Source organism: Xenia sp. Carnegie-2017, unplaced genomic scaffold (genome assembly GCF_021976095.1).
Source record: "Xenia sp. Carnegie-2017 unplaced genomic scaffold, XeniaSp_v1 HiC_scaffold_24, whole genome shotgun sequence".
Classification (NCBI taxonomy): Eukaryota; Metazoa; Cnidaria; class Anthozoa; order Malacalcyonacea; family Xeniidae; genus Xenia; species Xenia sp. Carnegie-2017.
The window spans coordinates 8,460,824-8,480,216 of record NW_025813487.1 but is presented as its reverse complement, the minus strand read 5'-3'; the positions used below and the strand labels follow the sequence as shown (position 1 = coordinate 8,480,216).

The 19,393-nt window shown below is 32.7% G+C and overlaps 3 long non-coding RNA genes across 6 annotated transcripts in view; 1 reads left to right on the top strand and 2 right to left on the bottom strand.

The window, feature by feature from the left end:
* LOC124450557 overlaps positions 1–19,393 on the bottom strand; it is a 79,074-nt gene that overhangs the window by 43,162 nt on the left and 16,519 nt on the right. The gene's annotated exons all lie outside the window — the stretch shown is intronic.
* On the bottom strand, positions 3,333–17,720 carry LOC124450567. Of its 3 annotated transcripts, none has more exons than XR_006950096.1 (6): positions 17,605–17,720; positions 17,081–17,175; positions 5,644–5,968; positions 4,965–5,036; positions 4,667–4,799; positions 3,333–4,600 (listed from the first exon to the last, which is right to left on the bottom strand). It is a non-coding gene; the product is annotated as an uncharacterized LOC124450567 (long non-coding RNA). The 3 variants fall into 3 exon arrangements; XR_006950097.1 differs by having other exon boundaries at positions 3,333–4,596; XR_006950098.1 differs by having other exon boundaries at positions 5,823–5,968.
* LOC124450564 lies at positions 4,083–5,642 on the top strand. Of its 2 annotated transcripts, XR_006950091.1 has the most exons (5): positions 4,083–4,172; positions 4,424–4,496; positions 4,765–4,808; positions 5,275–5,367; positions 5,455–5,642. It is a non-coding gene; the product is annotated as an uncharacterized LOC124450564 (long non-coding RNA). The 2 variants fall into 2 exon arrangements; XR_006950093.1 differs by lacking the exon at positions 4,765–4,808 and having other exon boundaries at positions 5,273–5,367.

Below are 19,393 nucleotides of genomic sequence, written 5' to 3'. Positions count from 1 at the left end.
CTTCAAATAATAAATATTGTCGAGGTTTGTTAAGCGACGCATTTTTAATATAACTGATATACGTAAAATTTTCCCACAAAGTAGTCGTATGAACAGATGCTTGATAGGAATAAAAATAGAAAGAGATGTAGTCAGGGGCGAAATTTAAGGGGGGGTATGGGGGGGACTAACCCCCCAAAAATGTTAACGTTGCAGGGCAACGATTGAATTTGCATGGCTAATTACAAAACTAAACACTAGGATACGTGCGAACAGTTATCCACATAATTTGAAAATATAGTTCAGTTTTAATTTAAGCTGGATTTGCACTTCATGGGTAAAAACGGAAAACGGTAAACGGTAAACGGTACGCATCAAGGAAACTTTCCGTTTATAAATTTCCTCTTGTTTTGGCGGACATTTTAAAAGCAGATATGCATCATCATCGAAGTGTTCGTAAGTAAAATTATTGAAGGTTTTATATCTTAAGCACAGAATAGATACATACAGAAGCGCCCCACTCAGCGAAAAATCTGTCCCCTACTTGTACCCAGTTCTTAAGTGCGCATCTTTTGCGTCCGCCATTACTCCAGCCAGATAAACTGGCCAGAATGTATATAGATTAATATTATGAAGAGTTGTTTTTCGAAAATTTGACGAATTTAAATTCACTTATGGACAAAATTTTTAATGCCATCGGATAGGATAACAAGCATATGAGGTGAGAAACAGTTTTGTTGTAAAATACGTTCTTCAAATATAATTTTACGGGTTTTATAGTTTCTTGCCTTGAATTGTATGCGAGATCCATGTTTAGAACGTCTCTTATATTGAACGGCAGTTGCCCTAAGAATTTATAATTTAGGACAAAAGTAATAAATATATTTAGTGTGATTCCATTTCTATATTTTCTAGTAAAGAGTTTCCTATTAGAATGATCAACGGATTTGATAGAAGCGATAAAACGACCTACTGTGCGTAAAGAACGTTCTTCAGATGAAGACGTTATTGGTATAAAATTTGGACTAAACTAATTTATATTTGATTCTTGAATCGTGGCTTTTTATTTGCAATGTAGCTTGTCTGCATAATTATAATTGAAAGTTTTTATTTGTAATTGTATATTGAGTTCCTGTGGCTATCACGTCTGTCAAATTTGTATTAACTTACAAATAAAGATGCTTTTTGTTGTCTTATTTTTAATAAACAATATATGAAATTACAATTTTTAGAATGAAGTTATTGATAAATTGTTACAATTAAATTAACAACTTTACCATTATGTCAAACATATTGTCAATCTCCTACAGCTTACCTCTTTGGTTAAACTTCACTTGTGAGTTGTGACCAACAATTGTATGTGAAAAATGATTAGAATTATGTTTGATTCACTGCATTGATCAACCAGCAGAGAGAAATTATTGCAACAAAGGGCTCGAAAATTTAATTTTTGCTAAAATCCATAAACTTCATTCAGTAAATTAAAATTTTTATTGTAAGTAATCATGTCACAAACAGAATTTATTCTGACAAAAACCAGTTATAGTTACTCTTAATGCCATTATTTAAATCGTAATACTTTACACAGTAAAATGTTTACCAAAAGGTGAAACACAGATACACCAGAAAACTTTTTTAAAACATTTGACAGGGGGAAACTGTGCCAAGCCAACACCAATCCAATTCACAAAAGCATTCAGGAAGCTTTTTTATGTTCACTTCTCACATCATCAATAAGCATCCATGTCAAATATATAAATAATCTCCTGATTGAATTTAAAAAGGCAGAAATAACAAAGTTAAGTCATGTGGACCATATGGCAGTATATGTTTTACAAATTGCTATTCAAGCACTTTATTGGTGTAGGCCAACATGCTGCTGCTTATGTTCCAACTTGCTCAAAAGTCATTCAAGCTTCACAAGTTATAACTGTGATGAATACAAAATATTTTGGCATCAGATGACTTTCATAGTGGCCATGCAGCATCTCTTCTGATAGTTTAAAACACCTGGGTAGACAATTTTGGTGATTCGAATGTTCTGCCAAACGTTGTTTGCAATATATAAACTTAACTGGAGGATAATTTGATTTGTCACTTGTTTCAGCCACGACCGAGATTCCAAATGTTAGAACAAATGTCTTCAAGATTCTCTGCAGAATTCTTATATGATAAAATTAAAACTGACGACAAACCATATACCGAGTACGCATCTCGTCAGATACATATCTACTTTGCAAATATTCCGAATAAACCCTCATTTATCAAAACGGACGTCGAATTAATGATAAATTGTTGAGAGGTTGATGTGTTAACTGTATCCACACAAAAAAATATTAAAAAAATGGCCAATCTATAGAAATATTTGGGTTTATTTGCCAAAACCCATCCGTAGAACTATATATTATATTGCGATCTGGCTGATTTTATCTGGCTGGAAACATGGCCGCCGTGTAAAGTTGCCCGGATGCTGCGGACACGAACATCAAAGGTTTCGACATCGAGTGGCGCTTCTGTATGTATCTATTCTGTGTCTTAAGTGGAAACACCATACTATATTTTTTCATCAGTAAACACAAACACTAAGATAAATTTTGTTGATTTAAATTGATTGAAGCTTTTTAGTAGTTAATGTTTGTATAGTTTATTTTAGGAAAAAGAAAAGTCAAGGATGAATGGTAAGTAATAGCAATTATTTAAACAAAAAAACCGAAACTAACAAATGTGTAAATGTGATTGGTATTTATTGTAATCGGTATTAAAGCCACCCAAACGAATTGGCGAGCATTCCGAAATAACAACAGAAACATCATTTAAAGATTTCTACCGAAAGGAAATGTACTTGGTTCTAGACTCACTTATTACCGAGTATACCGATAACATTAAAGATTGCATCGACAAAATAAAACCTCTTGGAGAGAGCTTACAGCTGCCGCTAGAAAGACCGATGGCTGAAACAGTTAATGAAATGTGTAGTCTTTTTCCACCAGCGTTAAAAGATTTTGATGCAGAAATACTGCTGTCTGAGTTGGAAATTTTCAATATTATTGTGTCATCACAACTTAAATCAGAACGTAAATCCCTTCAAGACGTTGCGTTATTTGCTTTCAAACACAAAAACGTCTTTCCAACGGTGTGCAAGGCGTATCAACTATTGCTGACCGCTACAGTGTCCGTGGCAAAAGATGAAAGGTGTTTCAGCAAGCTTAAGATTGTCAAAAACTGCCTGAGATCCACAATGAAAGATACGCGATTAAATGACTTAATCGTTCTTGCATGTGAAAAAGATCTTACGGACAATGTTGACTTAAATATTATTTTAAAAAATTGGGCAACTGTAAAGATGCGAAAACTGCCATTAAAGATTTAATAGTACGCTAAAGTGCGTTCTGCCACAAAAATACAACATGTATTACAAAAATATATAGTGTAAGTACTGTTCCATATGATCTGCAGGGCATCTTATGTCCTTCCAGGGCAATTTCATCCCGAGCCCCTCCCCCCCCCCATTAAAAAGGTGCTAGTTTCGCCCCTGGATGTAGTTCGTACTTATGTCTTTGAGAAAGAAGCTTAAGTGAAGGCTTAATAAGTCTGTTACGTCATAGCCTCCATCATGTAATATTCATAAAGTAACTCGATGATAATGACAGTGTCAGACAATTGCTGTATCGCTTGCTGTGTGCAGTGTACATCGAAAATAATACAGATGTAATTTAGAATACGGCAGCACTTCCTGGTCCTTTTACGAGAATTATCATTCTGTACATTTGTCCTCATACTGGCGATTCACAAGCAGAATTTCTGCCATGCGACGACATAGTCGAGGGCCTCGAGGCTGTTGTTTACCGTTGCAACTAAAAGCAAGTGGCTTCATTGCTAGCTAGTGGCATCAGTCGAAGAATTGTTGTGTAGGAAGACATTGTTGCTCAGGAAAAAGAACTTGTGAACGCTTTAGAGAGTCAATTAGATTGTTGCTTTCGTTCTGTTCTGAAATGGTCTTAGTGAAAGTATTTATCCATATTTGTAATAATATCCATTACTTGCATCAATATGAAACTCAACTGCATACTTCGTTCAAGTGGGAGTGAGTCCAGTAAGAAGATGGATCAATACCGTATATATTATAGACTATTATGGCTTTCACAAAGTTTCTTTGAACAAATGAGTTCTTGATACTGAAAGCCCAGAGAAAAGTAAGCAATGTTATTATGTATTATTTGTGTGTGATGACAGGAGGCCTCATTGTTTATATAATATATGGAAGCTCCATTATTTCTGATTATTGATAGTAGTTTCGTATTTGGTAATTTACTGTAGGCTCTTAACATCCTTGGTTTTACATTTTCTTTCTACCACTGAAATGTTAGGCTGTCAGGATGTATTGGATGACACATGCAAAGCATTATCAAATATTTCAATAGATATGTTATTGATATTTTGTTAGGCTACACCTGCAAAGCATTCCAGCTGATAAGAATAATGAATCATCTTTGGAGCAAAATATTAAAAACTGAAAGGTATCTTTCTGAACACCTTTTTTGTGTTGTAGAAGATAATTGTTTAACCAATTGTTTGTGTCCTCTTGTGCTTCCTTTAGCTTTTTATATGCAATACAACCTAACTTAAAGAAAAAAAAACTTCATTGCAGCTACCTCATAAAGTTGTATAAATGTAAACTGCATATTACCCCTAGTGAGCCAAATCCATGCCTTGAGATTTTTACCAATATTGTATTAGCATCAGATAATCCTCATATAGCAGTCCAATAAAAATAACATCCAATAGCTTTCCTCCATTTAGTGACAGCATGTAATTCCTTCCTGTACAAGGTAATTAAATAAACTTTACATTTCTTAATTATGTCATAAATCAAAGAAAGTTGGAATGGCTGTTTTTTTATATGCCATTGTATATTCAAATAAATGTTTCTCTTGTATACTTAGTGATAGTTGCATGGCTATCAGAAATAAGTGTTGTTATCATACCAGTGGTAAAAAACCAAACAATTGCTTCATAGTGGCCAAGGTCTCCCATATCTGTACTGTTCTGCTTAACATCTAAAGTTTGCATAAACATACAATTAAAAACGTAAAGGTTAATCTTTGATTTTTATCATCTACTTCTCATGTGAATCACAACAAATGAAATAATGACTAATACTGTCATCCCTACTATCACCAACTCCTACAATACTTTTATTGTTTCTATTGTCTAGAATTTTTGTTGACAAGACTTGCAATACAGGGAAAAGAAAATTATGTTTATGATTATAAGTTGATTTGCTGTATCCTAGAGACTCATGCGTTGATAAACCTGAAAAACCACTGATGTGCCCAGAAAAATTATGGTAAAGCTCAAAAGAAGATTAATGGATATAACTAAGATAAGGTTATCTTTTCCGAATGTGATGTTCATCACAGTTGTAGCAAAATCATTTGTTAACATGGTTACTGAATGGCTTGTTTTCACCTTAAGAACTGGCGCAAAACATAAATGATGTTGCTGAAAAAGAAGGAGTTGCTATAGAACGATAATTTTCTTAGCTTTATATTTCGCACTTGTGTCTTGGCCTGTTGTCAAGAGAATGCAAGTTTGGGTGAAAATACTAAAATGTACGTCTTATCTAGTGAAAATATATAATGGGACCTACTCTTCAACGCTTACAATGTCTTTTCAGCATTTTTGTTGTATTCTTTGCTTGGACATTCAGGATGTACATCATAACTTTATATCTGCTTAAACTGTGGTGTATGTTGCATTTTTTTCATGGTTTGTGCTGAAGTCAATGCAAGTTTGGATAAATTACCAAAGCCAAGTATTTCAGTGAAACATATGTGACCTACTCCTCAATTATCTTCATCAGCATTTTTGTTGTATTTTGTGCTTGGACTGTCTGTCTGATTCCAGTGCTGATGCTACATCCTTTATGTAACTGTTGTATTTACTTGCATATCTTCAGTATCTTTCATAAACTCTTCCACCACATCATCTACAGAACAATAATCAATAATTGTAATCTTTGACTTATAAATTAATAAGTAACAATAATGCATTGCGGTGCCTGACGCAAGCCGACGCATAACCATTTAAATGAAACTAGCTCCTAAAACAATCACTAGTAAAATGCTCCGATTATATCGTTTGACGACATTTCGCATTTTCCGGAGTTAAAATTGATTTGTTTGTAGAGGATTGACTAACCTCCCCCCCCCCCATTGTAGAAACAATCTAGCTTCATATGTTTCTTGTGTTGTTTGCTTTCCATCCTTGTTGTTCGTATGCGATTTGAAAACATGTTCAGCATTGACTACAGTTTTTTCATTAATTTTTCAACTACCATTTAATCTTGTTTTGTGCTTGTTGAGGTCGACCTCATAGAGTTTTTACTTTCTGCATAAAGTGAAGCATGCTCACTTCAATAATTTTGTACTTTTCAACCTGTTTTTTAGCAAGATTGCAAATAAATGTATCTTGTAAATAAATATTTTTTAATTTCCTGATGTATTCTTTCCATTAAAGATATTTATATTTTCATTTTTTCTCTTTTCTTTGTGTGACATTTCACAAATGTATAAGGCTCAGTTTAAGTAATTATATTTTCTGTATTTTGACTTTTTTTATTTGAAGGATGCTAAGTTTTATTTAACAGTTTTGATTTAAAGGTTTTCAATCAGAAAAGAGACTAGAGCGACCAATACAGTTTCATCTTACTATATGATTATTATACGTTTGAAAATGCTATTTTTTGTTTGAGTAAATGAGCCAATTTTTGTAAAGATACATCATGTGCTTGTGGTATGGAAGTCCAGTTCTTTTCAGAACAGCTCATAATTACAACGTAGAAAAATCGTTGAAAAACGCGCGGTCCTTTTCCAACGTCCATCTATAGATACAGAATAAATACGTAATTACAATCCTTATTCTGTACTATAGATGTAAAGGTTGGTCATATTTTTGCTGGAATTTTTATTTTACAGCACATTTTAAAAATTGAACATTATTAAAACAAATATGTGCTATAGTAGATCGTAGAAAACTATGCTTTGGGGTTGAAATTTACGATTGAAAAAACGGCCATTTTTCTTTGCAAAATTTGTAAAAGGCTTGGGGTGATACCTTCCATTCCCCCCCGTAATAGAACTCTAGTGATATTCATTTTAACGTGTAGTCAAAGTTAAGGTAAAGAAAAGTTTAAAAAACCAATCGTAAAACCACTTTTCAAAGTTTTTATAAAGGTAAGCCTACGTCGAGTTTCGTATGTATCTAGTCCAAAAAATATTTTATTGTATCTTCTCTAAGACGCTAATTATTTCGGGAAGGTATAAATGATCTATAGCCATGTGCTTTTAAAAGAGCAGCTTTTTGTTAGATATGTGTTAAGTGTATTCAATGCAATCTTATAGACAACTATGCTTGAAGATTGCTGTTTAGTATACTGGCTTTGTTATGTGATCGTTTAAAGGAAGCAACTTTTTTTATTGCAATTTGAAGTTTGATTCATTGCACTTTCCCTTCTTCCCCTTCATTTTTTCCATGATTTCTAACATATAAAAAATGGTCTTTGGAAGGACTAGTCCCCTCAAAGTTAACTCCCTGGTGACGCCACTAATTGTGTCTACTAAATTATTGCCAACCTTTGGTGTTTTAAGAATTTTTGTTGATTTTGAGGTCTGTGCATGCACATTTATGCATTTTATCAGATGATGGTTGCATGAGAAAAAATACTAAATGCAGACAGTATTGGCTTTCCAGTCTTATTTTTAAAAATAAATTGCAAACAAAAGGCAACACACCATCTGAACAATTTTCAGGTGGAGAAATAGGTGGCATAAACAAAAACAACGGCAATGTGCACCTTTAGCTAAAAGCACACTAGGTTTTGAAGACAGGAAACCAAGCTTAAAATGAAGCATATACGATATACTTTTGTACTTTTTGTGCTATAAATACCGTGCACATCAAAGAAGTCCACACAGAGTAATAGATGACAGAAAGTACAAATGATTTGAATTTTTGCAAAAAATGCCTGAAATGAGAAGTAAATAGCTTTGTAGTAAAAACATATAATATAAATCTTTACAAATTATTATTTTTATAGACATCAAAATGAATGTCTTGGAAGTCCTGGAATACTTCATCAAGTTCTTTGTTCTACATTTATTCCATTACATTCGTAATTGCTTGATGATGGTAGCGCTTACATCATCAATTCTATGCTGGAATTTACGTATTTTGGTAAATTAAGTTCATAACTTTTAAATGTTTGATGTGTTTTTACTGAATTTCTATAGTTGATAAACGAATTTCAGCGTTTATGCAAAATTGATCAAATCGTTAGAATTTAATATGGTTTTACGATTATTGTTTCACGCGTAATATTTCAAGGAAATTATACTTCATGTTTTGAAAGTGCAGCATTTGCTGGCAATATTCAAATCTGTGTGAAAATATTTAAGCAGCAATAAAATCACTGGTTATTTGGTTTGGGCAGCAAATTCAAAAGGCAAATATATAAACAATACATGTTATTAAAATCAAAAAATTTGCCTTTTCAACATTGTTTTTAAAAACTACTTTATAAAGGGAATAGAAAACATTTTACTTGTTTCTATAAAGTTATAAAAACACTTGTGAAAGTTTGGGAGAAACTTAAAATTACTTGGAAACGCTTGCACTTTGTGTGTGTGCTTGCCACGCAATTTTCCGTTTCTCCCGACTTTTCAATCGTCTTTGTATAACCCTAAAGAAAAAAAAAATTTATATAATTCTAAAATGATTTCATTAAATTAAAGATCGTTCATTACACAACATATGCAATATTAGACGTGTTAAATTACAGCGAGTGTGTGACAAATTGGCTTAAAAATATCTTTTTAATCATGGCATGAAAGTTAGGAAAGTAGTATATGCAGCAAGAATATAAAACACTGATTACATTTTGCTTTCTAAAATTAATTTTCGAAATATTACCTATCACATTCAGTGCATGTCAGGCTCAAAAATTTTAGGTCAGACCATTGAAGATGGCAAAGTAACTATTCATTGTTATATTTAAATAATTTCTGAAAAATTGTTAGAGATTATAATTATTTTATCATAAGGTGCTAGATTTTCATTTTAAAGACGCTTTAACTTCTTAGGGAGCCATTGAAAGAATACCAGTATTTTCCATGAACAACTTATGGGATTCTTGTCTAAACTTTGACATAAATACTTTTATTAATATATCATTGTTAGAAATGAAGACAGTTAAAATAGTAACAGTTACAAAAATATTGCAACTCAACAGATTGCATTATAATTGAGAAATCCTTTATTTTTAACAATATAATAAACATTCTTTATTTAGAATATAATTCCGAGTAATAGCCCTCAAGTGGGAAATGGTTTCTTACAAGAAGATGAAGGTGAGCATCTCAATGACCAGCAACTCTTTTAGCTCATACAGAGTACTCAAATCCCGAATCGTCTAATTGTAAATCCACTGACAACAAATCGTTTTATTATGAAGATCCCGGTGATGAGTCCTTAGAAGATGAGTCATCTATTGGTGGATACTCTGATGAGGAATACAGTGAGTACTCTTATGCACAACTATTGAATTGGGACTTTTTTGCAATCATGGAATTCCAAAACCAATGACTTTTTTACTTAGGCAGTGCTGATGATCCAGAAGAATTTAACGCTTCGGCTAACGCTAATGCAGATTTTGGTGAGGCAACAGCCGCACTGTGAATTAATTTACTTTAAATTTTGAGGTTTTCTGAGGTTTTAATATTTTAGTGCACAGTCACTTTAGTGCCATGCTTCAATCTTTTATTTAATGATATAATCAATTTTTAGTTGTATATTATTGGCACGCAAAAAAAGTAAAAAGTAATTTACTAACTTATTTCCTGTTATTATATTTGCTCGTAATATAATAAAAGCAGTTATCAAATTGTCAAAACGTATAGGAGAGAGTATCATTAATTTCATATACGCTTATTGCAAGCTTTTAAATAGCTGGACAGTTCTAGAACTTACGGTGGCCAACAAGGGAAACGTCAACTTTAAATCAATACGCTAAAGTTAAATTGCTCACGCCAAATTGAAATTCATCGCACCAAATTGAAATTCATCGCACCAAATTGAAAATCATCACACCAAATTCAAATTCACACCATTGAGTTCTATAATAACTGGAGCAGCTAACTTTACTGGGCGAGGTCACCAAAAAAATGGTGGCCAACGGACGTATTTCCACTAAAATAAGCGCTTTGCAGAAAAATAATATTCTCGACCTCCCCCTAGTGACTATAGTAAATTACAAAGACTTTTTTAAAAAACAAACACAATACCACAGAATATGGATATCGTTAGTTCCATATTCTGTGACGATATCTTTTTTGGCATTTCTTTTATAATGCCAACACTTCAATCGTTCAACTGTTAGATGTCATAGTTTCCACAAAAAGGAACATATCGCTTCTCACAGGTGAGATAGTTGCTTGTTTTTTTAGTCCGTCAACGATTGAAAAGCTATTATACATGCACTTGGAAAGCCATAAAATACATATTAAAGATCGTATTTTTTAAGACTGACTTGAACGCCAAATATACTGATGTTTTCCTGTTTTTCTTAATAAAATTCTGTATACTTTTCTGTCATTTGTTAATGCATGAAATGGTAGATTTACCCATTTATTTGCAAAATAGTTTCATTAAAGCAAAAAAGATCCTGCACACATTTTGCTCTGTGAGTAAGTATCAAGAAGAAATGATCAGCCCAAACAGTATCCATGATTTGGAGCAGAGCTTGTTATGTTCGATTTGCTGACAACATGCAGGGAAGACCAAGGAGTAAAGATGACTAGAAGATGTTATTGACCAGGCAGAGTCTCAAAAAATGATAATGCTGTAAAGATAATTGATTCATTGTCTGCCCTATCCAGAGTTATTTAATTTGATCATGGTCAAATTCTATGGATGGAGACAATGGATTCACTAAGGATGCCTTGAATGCTTTGAAGTTAAAGTTCATGAATCAAAGAAAGATGGCAAGAAGGTTGTGTGTGTTTTGATGCTTAATGAAATGTCAATTCACAAACATATAAAACAGGAAGGCCATAAAGTTTGTGTCTATCTAAACATTTGTACTGAGATTGATGATGACTCGATGCAGATGTGAAGCTTCAAACGTTATAAGCCATTGGGTTTTATACAACTTAAAGTTTAAATCATGTCATATTTTTATCAAAATATTTTAGTTGAATGTTGTTTAGATGTTACTGATATCTAATGCACTATACTGAAGCATTAAAGATTCAGTGATGAAAACTTTAAACTTACTGTACTGTTTATTTCTTATATATTTCTTATATTTCTTTAAGAAACAGTATAAGCTTATTTACCTATTAGAGTACAGAATGGAGATTTATCATATGCATTATTGCTGCTTTTTTAAAGAAAAGTTTATTCACTTTTCAAAGCTTTTCTACAAATATTTTGCTTCTTATTTCTTATCATGAGAATGATAATAAAGAGGTAATATAATCCAATAACTTTATAATTTCTAAAAAGCTTTTAAGCTTCTAGCATAAAAGTGCACTATAGGTATTTAATTCATTTGGTTTTATTGCCTTGCTATAACATATCTACTTGCCCTTCATCATTCTTGTATGAAGTAAACACCAGATGTGGATACTCAGAGAACAAAATGTACTACCAACTGCTTATGAAATTTATTATTGAGGTGAAAACTCTGTGTTAATCATTCAAATTGTGCACTTATATTGAAAATATAGGAAAAAAACAAGGTGAAAAAGAAGGGTAGAAGTATTAAAACTAAAAATGAATTATAAACACCATTGGAAGTATAAGTGTTTTGATGATTATTTGCATTTTGCTCAATTCGTATATCAATACAACAAAATCAAAATGTGCTACAACTTTACGAGTATTTGATGCAGTTGCACTTCAGAACATCACAAAAAGGTTATTTAAAGTAATTTCTATACAATATTGTTTGTTTTCATTTACCAAACCTATGCAGACTTGAGTCCTTTTGAAATTTAATATGAAACTCAATTACAGAAAATCCGTAAATATCCAAAGATTTAATATTTACTTTTTTAAAGAAACAAGTAAGAATCCTACATTTGTGGCAAAAAAAGCCATTGCTTATTGCATGAAAAGAAGCAAAATAGCAATGATAACAAATAAGCTAACTTCTCTCTCGTGAACCGTGGAGATGAACTATGATATACTTTTTTGTATAGACTAAAGAGCTTAATCGATCAAACAAGTTTGACGCTGGTAAAAGAACGACGCACATCTGCATTCATATATGTGTAGCCGATATATAGCTCTTTCGTCGATAGTTATAAATGCATCCTCGTACGAGCAGATAACTGACAACCACAGTTGACTCGCTGTTATGAATTTAAGGTTTTTACCTTGATTTTCATCAAAAAATTGCTTGCCGAATCCAAAATACTCACATACATTTTCCTCACTCTTTCCTTAGGAGGGAATGGGAAATTGTGAAATTTTCGGAAAAGCAGTCAATTTCGGTAAAACTCAGAGGCAACGGACGAAATCCGCCATTTTTTTGGCGTCATCAGACATCTAAGGCCGCGCTTGAGATTACCCGCTACAGTTATTATAGAACTCAATGATTTGCACTCATCATCATGCCCGCGCATGCCCTCAGTGGCTTTGTTTAAGAACACTCATTACTTCATGTCACGATGCAATTTTTGATGCGAAAAACGTGACACAAATCATAAACAAAAAGCGCGTATTTTATTTGGCGACCATCATGTAGCTCAGTAAAATCTTTCACTGCTTTCTATTGTATTAAAACACGAAGTTTATAAAATGATGCGGCAAAGTAGTTGATTTTTGTGATCGAGCAACTATGAAGGCTTTATTGTTATTCATTCGTTTCTTTGTTGCAATTCTAAACGTCATCATGGCATGTACAAAGTAAGCACAAAGGTTGTATGCATAAAGAAATGATATGAATGAGTCAAATGTCTAAACATGGAGCTAGTATATTTAATGGTAAAAGCAAAGTCACATAAAATGCCCCTATTTCTTATCAGACGTGTGTAAACAGCTAACAAAATTATGTTATAGTTATTGTCTCAATCCATGTCAATAAACTTATTGTCAGTGTTGGTATATAATTCGTCGTGAATATCCCACATGATTCAGATATCATTCCTTTTGTAAATTGTTCTGTTTACGCATTTAATACAATGTTTCTGTAGCTTGGTTAGAAGTTAGATCATTTTAATGTATAATTCTTAATATAAATGTTTGATTTTGAATTACCCGTGTATTTTGTAATGGTGTGGGATGAATGTGTATGGGTGAAGAATGAATGTGTATGGGTGAAGGATGAATGTGTATAAATGCTCATCTTTGTAAATTAGGTGTCTTGCTATATATATGTAGCACATTATACTGAAAATTACTGAAAGATTTTGAATTAGTACACGACCACATACATATCAGTTTAAAATTGGTGATCATAAATTATACCTTATTTTTACATCAATCTTTTATCCATTAAAGTTTTGTTACATAAACACATTTAAATAGCGAACGAAAATGAAGAGTGAGTCAGGATCTCTTTCAACAAACAGTATTGTAAAACACTAATGACATCTATGTAGAACATTCTAGTTATATAACTAATTATACATCACTGACTAGAAACAATTGTTATAGAAATAAAAATACACAAATAAGAAACTCATGCAGAGTACATAATAACACTGAGATTAGTCAAATTCCAAAGGACTAATGCTAAATCTTATAAAGTTTCACAAGTCTTAACTCGGGAATAGAGAATCACTTATCTAAGAGAGGATTTGAATGCCAATGATTAAGACACGATTTTCGAAACTGTGAATGGATTTTTTTCCCTTCATTGATCAAAAATTCCATACATGTATATTCTTGCATAAGTTAGTTCATATTATAAAAAACGTTTATTATTGAATAAACCATTGTAAACTATGAATACATGGCAAACATCAACTGCACGCAATTATAATTATTTATGATCAATAAAGACACTGTAGATACAACAGTAAAGGAGGCCAAGAAAGTAAGCCTTAAAACAGTTAAACAAACATGATCAAAAGTATAATTTTAAAAGCTCACTGTGTTGCATGAATCGAAATTTCACAAAAATAGATTCTGTTGCCTTCTTTCTCTGTGTAAATACATTCTTCCTATGTTTAACTTTTGCTTATTTTACAAATTTTCCTATTAAAATAAATGGTTTGCTCGATACAATTAACAACATTTTGTTAGACACACAGCGATTAGTCAAAAGTGGCGTCGGCAAAATAGGGAGGTGATGCATGATTGGACATGCTATCCCCCTACATAAATTTTCACAGATTCTCATTTTTTCCATAGACAAGTATGCTATTTCACCGCTCCCATACCTTTGAACAGGTTTTGCTTTCCTTTACCATGCAGCTTATTGTCAATAGTTAGAAACTTGGTATATCAATTTTGATATGATTTCTCATTCATGTTTAGTCATACTTTATCGAAATGCCGCTTTAGCTAATTTGTTATGTCGGTAATGTAGTTCTTAAATATTGCTTAATTCTTCTAAAATTACCTTCGTTTTAGAAGTAAGACGACCGTGTGAACAAAATTATGCTCGCTTTAATACTTTACATGTCACATACTTAACAAACGGATGAGAGATTTAATATAAACAACGCGACCACAAACATATTTGTTAAAAAATAGCGGTCATAGTTCATGCCTTATCGTAACATTAATATTTTTACCATGTGAGTTTTTTACATAAACACTTTAAATAAACGAGCGAAGATAAAAAAGTATATATCATTGACTGAAAGCAATTGCCATAGAAATAAAAATACATAAATAAGTACCGCATACAGAGTCCAGATAACATTGAGACCCAAGGACTCGTGCTAAACGTAATAAAGTTTCACAAGTTTTAACTCAGGAGTTGAGGAGCAACTATCTAAGACATGATTTGAATGTTAATGCTTAAGACACGATTTTCGAAAATGCGAGTATTTTTTCCTTTCATTAATCAAAATTCCATACAAATAGATTATTGCATAAGTTATTTCATATTATAAAAAACCTTTGTTATTAATAAACCGTTGTAAATTATGAATAATTTTTAAGCTCCAACTAAACGGAATCATATTTACTTACGATAAAAAACACTGCAGACACAAGAGTAAAGAATGTAATGAAAATAAGATAATGCTTATCTCAGATGTGTAGTAACGATGAGAAACACATTGTAGTTGAGTCTCAGTAGGCAAATTTAAAAGATTAGTGGTACCAGTAAGGGAAAAACACCCACATAGCGCATTTACTTGAAATTCAGAGCGAATTTCAAGTAGGACCCTTTGCTGTGCAACTGGCAGCTGTATATTTAATTATGGGCTGTTCACATGAGCCCGTAGACGGGATTTGGCAAATGGAAAAATGAAATACTTCACAACAAAAATCTTAGTTGAGACATTTCTCTGAAATATGACTTTGGAAACTAACAAAATCTCTAAAATGAAAACAAATAATTTTGCTTGATTTGAAAATTACGACTAAAATGACTTATGACACTTAAGAAAAGGTTGTAAGTTTTGCACTTAAAGCTTTAACTCTTTTCAATGACTTAAAATCATTTTACGCCTCGCAGAATCCCTTTTACCGGGTTCATATGAGCAAGCTCTTAGTTTACTGGCTGCTGTTTGCCATATCGTCAATCCTATTGCTCACACAATGCATTTTGCTGGCTGTTAATATAGTAATCACATGCGTAATAAGATATGGGTGGCACGAAAAATTCAATAGAGTGGCTCAACTGTATGTTCTCTATACTGTGGTTAAATGTTCTTTTCCATCACATGTGATTTTTCTTTAAAAATATGAAAATGCAATCTCTGCCAAGAAAATTGGTTAGTTTAAGCAAACTTTACATTTGACGAGAAATGTATATAGTATGTTTCTGAGTAAATATTGATGTTATTCAAAGTTTTTCCTCCCGCTAAAGTGAACCTTCTAAAACATGTCAAGAGCTTCAAAAAAGTTATTTCTTTTTGTTTTTGAAAGTTAGAACTATGTTGACATTGCAATTTTAGTGGGGTGTCGACTTTAGGATTTTTGTCCCGGATTGAAGAATTGGCACATGTACCATGGTGTTTGTTGTGGTAACAATCTCGCAAATGAATTTGACACTGTTTCCCAATGGAACACCAATTGGGACTTATGTACAATATTCAGAATGCAAATTTTAAAGCTTGTGGTCAGTTGGCTGCTACTTCCATTGCTCAAAGAAGTCTCCCACTATGCATTTTGGACAAAGTGCTTACAACTTGATGCTAATCCTAATATCCTAATCTAATCCTAATCTCGACAGCAGCCTGGAAAGTCAAAACTTAGTAAGATGAAGTTCTTCTTAGTGATTCCTTCATCTATAATATTTAACAGCAGTGATATATCATTGCGGTGACCAGGATTTTCTGTCAAAGGGGAGGAGATAAAAGGGAAGATGAGCCACAACCATTGTTGTAATTACGGAGCTTTAGCAAGAGTACGACTACGACAACGAGTACGACGTTTGACCGTGTAAGAGAATGGCACGAGGAAGTTTGTTGTCGTTGTCGCTTCGTCAAAATTTTGTTTTAGTTGTAAACAACAGAACGAGCCTTTTTATTGTGTAAAACACCGACGTTGGCGAAGCAGCTACGGCTCTTTTTGTTAATAATGATATTAAAAAATCGGTAATACTGGTTTTGCGAGAATATAAGACTCTTTAGACTAAAAAATCTTCACTATTTTAAGTTTTATGTACGATATATTTGTACTATTTTATTGTTTGTTTACTTTTCACTTTGCGTACGAAATACATGAAAGTTTTGCAGGTCATGTTTTCCTTTTTAAAGTACATCTGCGCTCAAAAAGGGTTCTAAATTAAAGCCTGGATGCTCGAAAATACTATTGCAAACTAATTTCTTACAGAATGAAGAAATATACCTACTTTCTTTGCTTAAAAAGACATCGTAGTCGAGACTACGAATTTTTTACAAAACATTGTACTCACATTGATGACGGCTACGTGTTGTTGTTATCGCAACAATGTTTTCGCGCCAAAATGACGTAATTCGTACTCGTACTCGTAGGCTCTGCTAAAGCTCCCTAGTAATGCAAATAAAACAATATATTTTAGTGGACCCAAGAATTTTGCCAGGGGAATTTTGCCTGGCTCTCTGTCTAGCTATATCACCATTGATTGATACAAATGATTTCCTTTGTATTAAAAAAGTGAATAGAAAATATATAACACTAACAGGGACCTGTTATGACTCACATCACAGCAGTTTTTCTCAAGAAATCCCATATCTGGAAATAGTGACATTTAAAACGTACAAATCTTATCCTGCGAGAATAGACGAACTTAGTAGCTATCATAAGAGCAACAAGAATCACTTTGGTAATATAGCCAGTATATTTTTGAACGTTTGTTAGTCATTTTATCAGACATCAGAAACCAAACAATTAAAAAATTTGATTTTTGAACAAACATCTCTACTTAAATAAGGAAAAATTCGTGTAAATCAGACGTACCTGTGTCGAGAGGAGTGAAAAGCTTGTTCAAATCAGAAATTTGTCAATATACCGTAAAATATCTCGAAAAAAATGATGCATCTGTTTCAATGCGATTGCTTTTAGAATTTGTGAAGCTCCTTATCATAGCAGACGTAGAGTCGCAGTCAAACAAAACAGGTTGCTAAGATAAAAGGAATGTTGATGACATTGAAAGGATCTTATTGGTTGGCAAATAATTAGTTATGCTACTAGCAACTGTTGAAAAAAAAATATTTAATTAAAACAGTAGATTTCAGTAAATGGACAGCTGTTTTTACATTTGTAGTTCACCCATTTGATCTAAACTCTCCGAAATTATGTCTTCTTATTTGTATTTAGCATTTCCTTGACATATAGAATTAGCATATCTTATAACGGTGAAGGCTATTTCAGATATGGTAGAGCACCTTGTGCCCAGGCCCTTTAGCTTTAACTTGTCTACTTAAAGCTATTAATAATTAATTTTCAGATATTTACATATTACATCGCGCTTACTCTTTCGTAACATGGAAGATTATACTTTATCTGATTTACATATTCCAAAAATTGACAATATTGTCAACGAAGAAAATCCTTTTTTCGGTTATGTAAGTTCTTTGGAAAAAGCGCTTGAGCTCGTGAGGGATTTTGAAAACGCGACACGACAAAATTCACAGTCTTCACGAAAACAAAGAGCTTTGGAGCCACCGGTAAAATGCGTTTTGAGCGCGAATATTTGAAATACTCTACCGTGATGATGCAATCATCACACATTATTAAGTATTTATTTTAGTAGAATGTCGAATACATTTGTTGAACCAAGTATAAATCAATAAAGTCAGTAGGTTTAAAAATGTAACGTTTATCTGCAGCTAAGTATTTACGGAAGTTGTTAGGATTCATCTTGTGCATTTCCTGCTGTATAATATCAATATAATAATCGTACATGGTCATGGCCTGTTTTAATTTATTAAAATGCACCTTGTTAACGAAATCTTCTCATCTTCACGTAACATATTATATTGCTTCGCTGGATGTTAACATAATCTATGAAAACTACTGTTACAATTGACCTAAAACCACACCGAATCTAAATGGTACTGAAAAAATGTACCCTATTTGGTTGGAACGAATGTCTTGGAATGCCAACACGGTGTAGACAGAAACGTTTATCAGAAAAAAAAACATGAATCAAATCTCCTGGTAATTATTCTAGATGACACCACTACTCTTCATAAATTCTTTAGGTAATGAAAGTAAATTGGACTTAAAAATTAAAGTTTTACTCATATTACAGGGCGACCGTGGAGATCATACTATAAAACAGAGACGTTTCTGGAAGCAAGATAGTAAAAAACTTGATTGCACAGCCATCATACAAATGAAAGAAGTAATAAAGTTTCCAGAATACAAGGTATATTACTAATAAAAAAGAAAATTGCTCATACTGTGGCTTTATTTTTGTTCATAGTAAATCGACAAGTATACACATGTTAAATTGGTTTTTTTCTAAAAGATTAGAGTGCAATATTTTTAGGTGCCACATGACGCTAAAAAGTAGAAACGTGACACGACCTCTGCTGATTTGCGAGCCCATTTAATAAAACCCCAGCTCCTCAATAAAAACTGAACGCAGAATCTATATTTCGTTTCCGCGGCCAGAAGATCACACCACGCACAGACTTGGAATGGTATATGCTCTTGTTTGACATGCTCGTCTTGCAATCTGTAGACAAGAACATCACAATCATTTGTGGCATTTGCATGATAAAATTCATGAGACTAACTA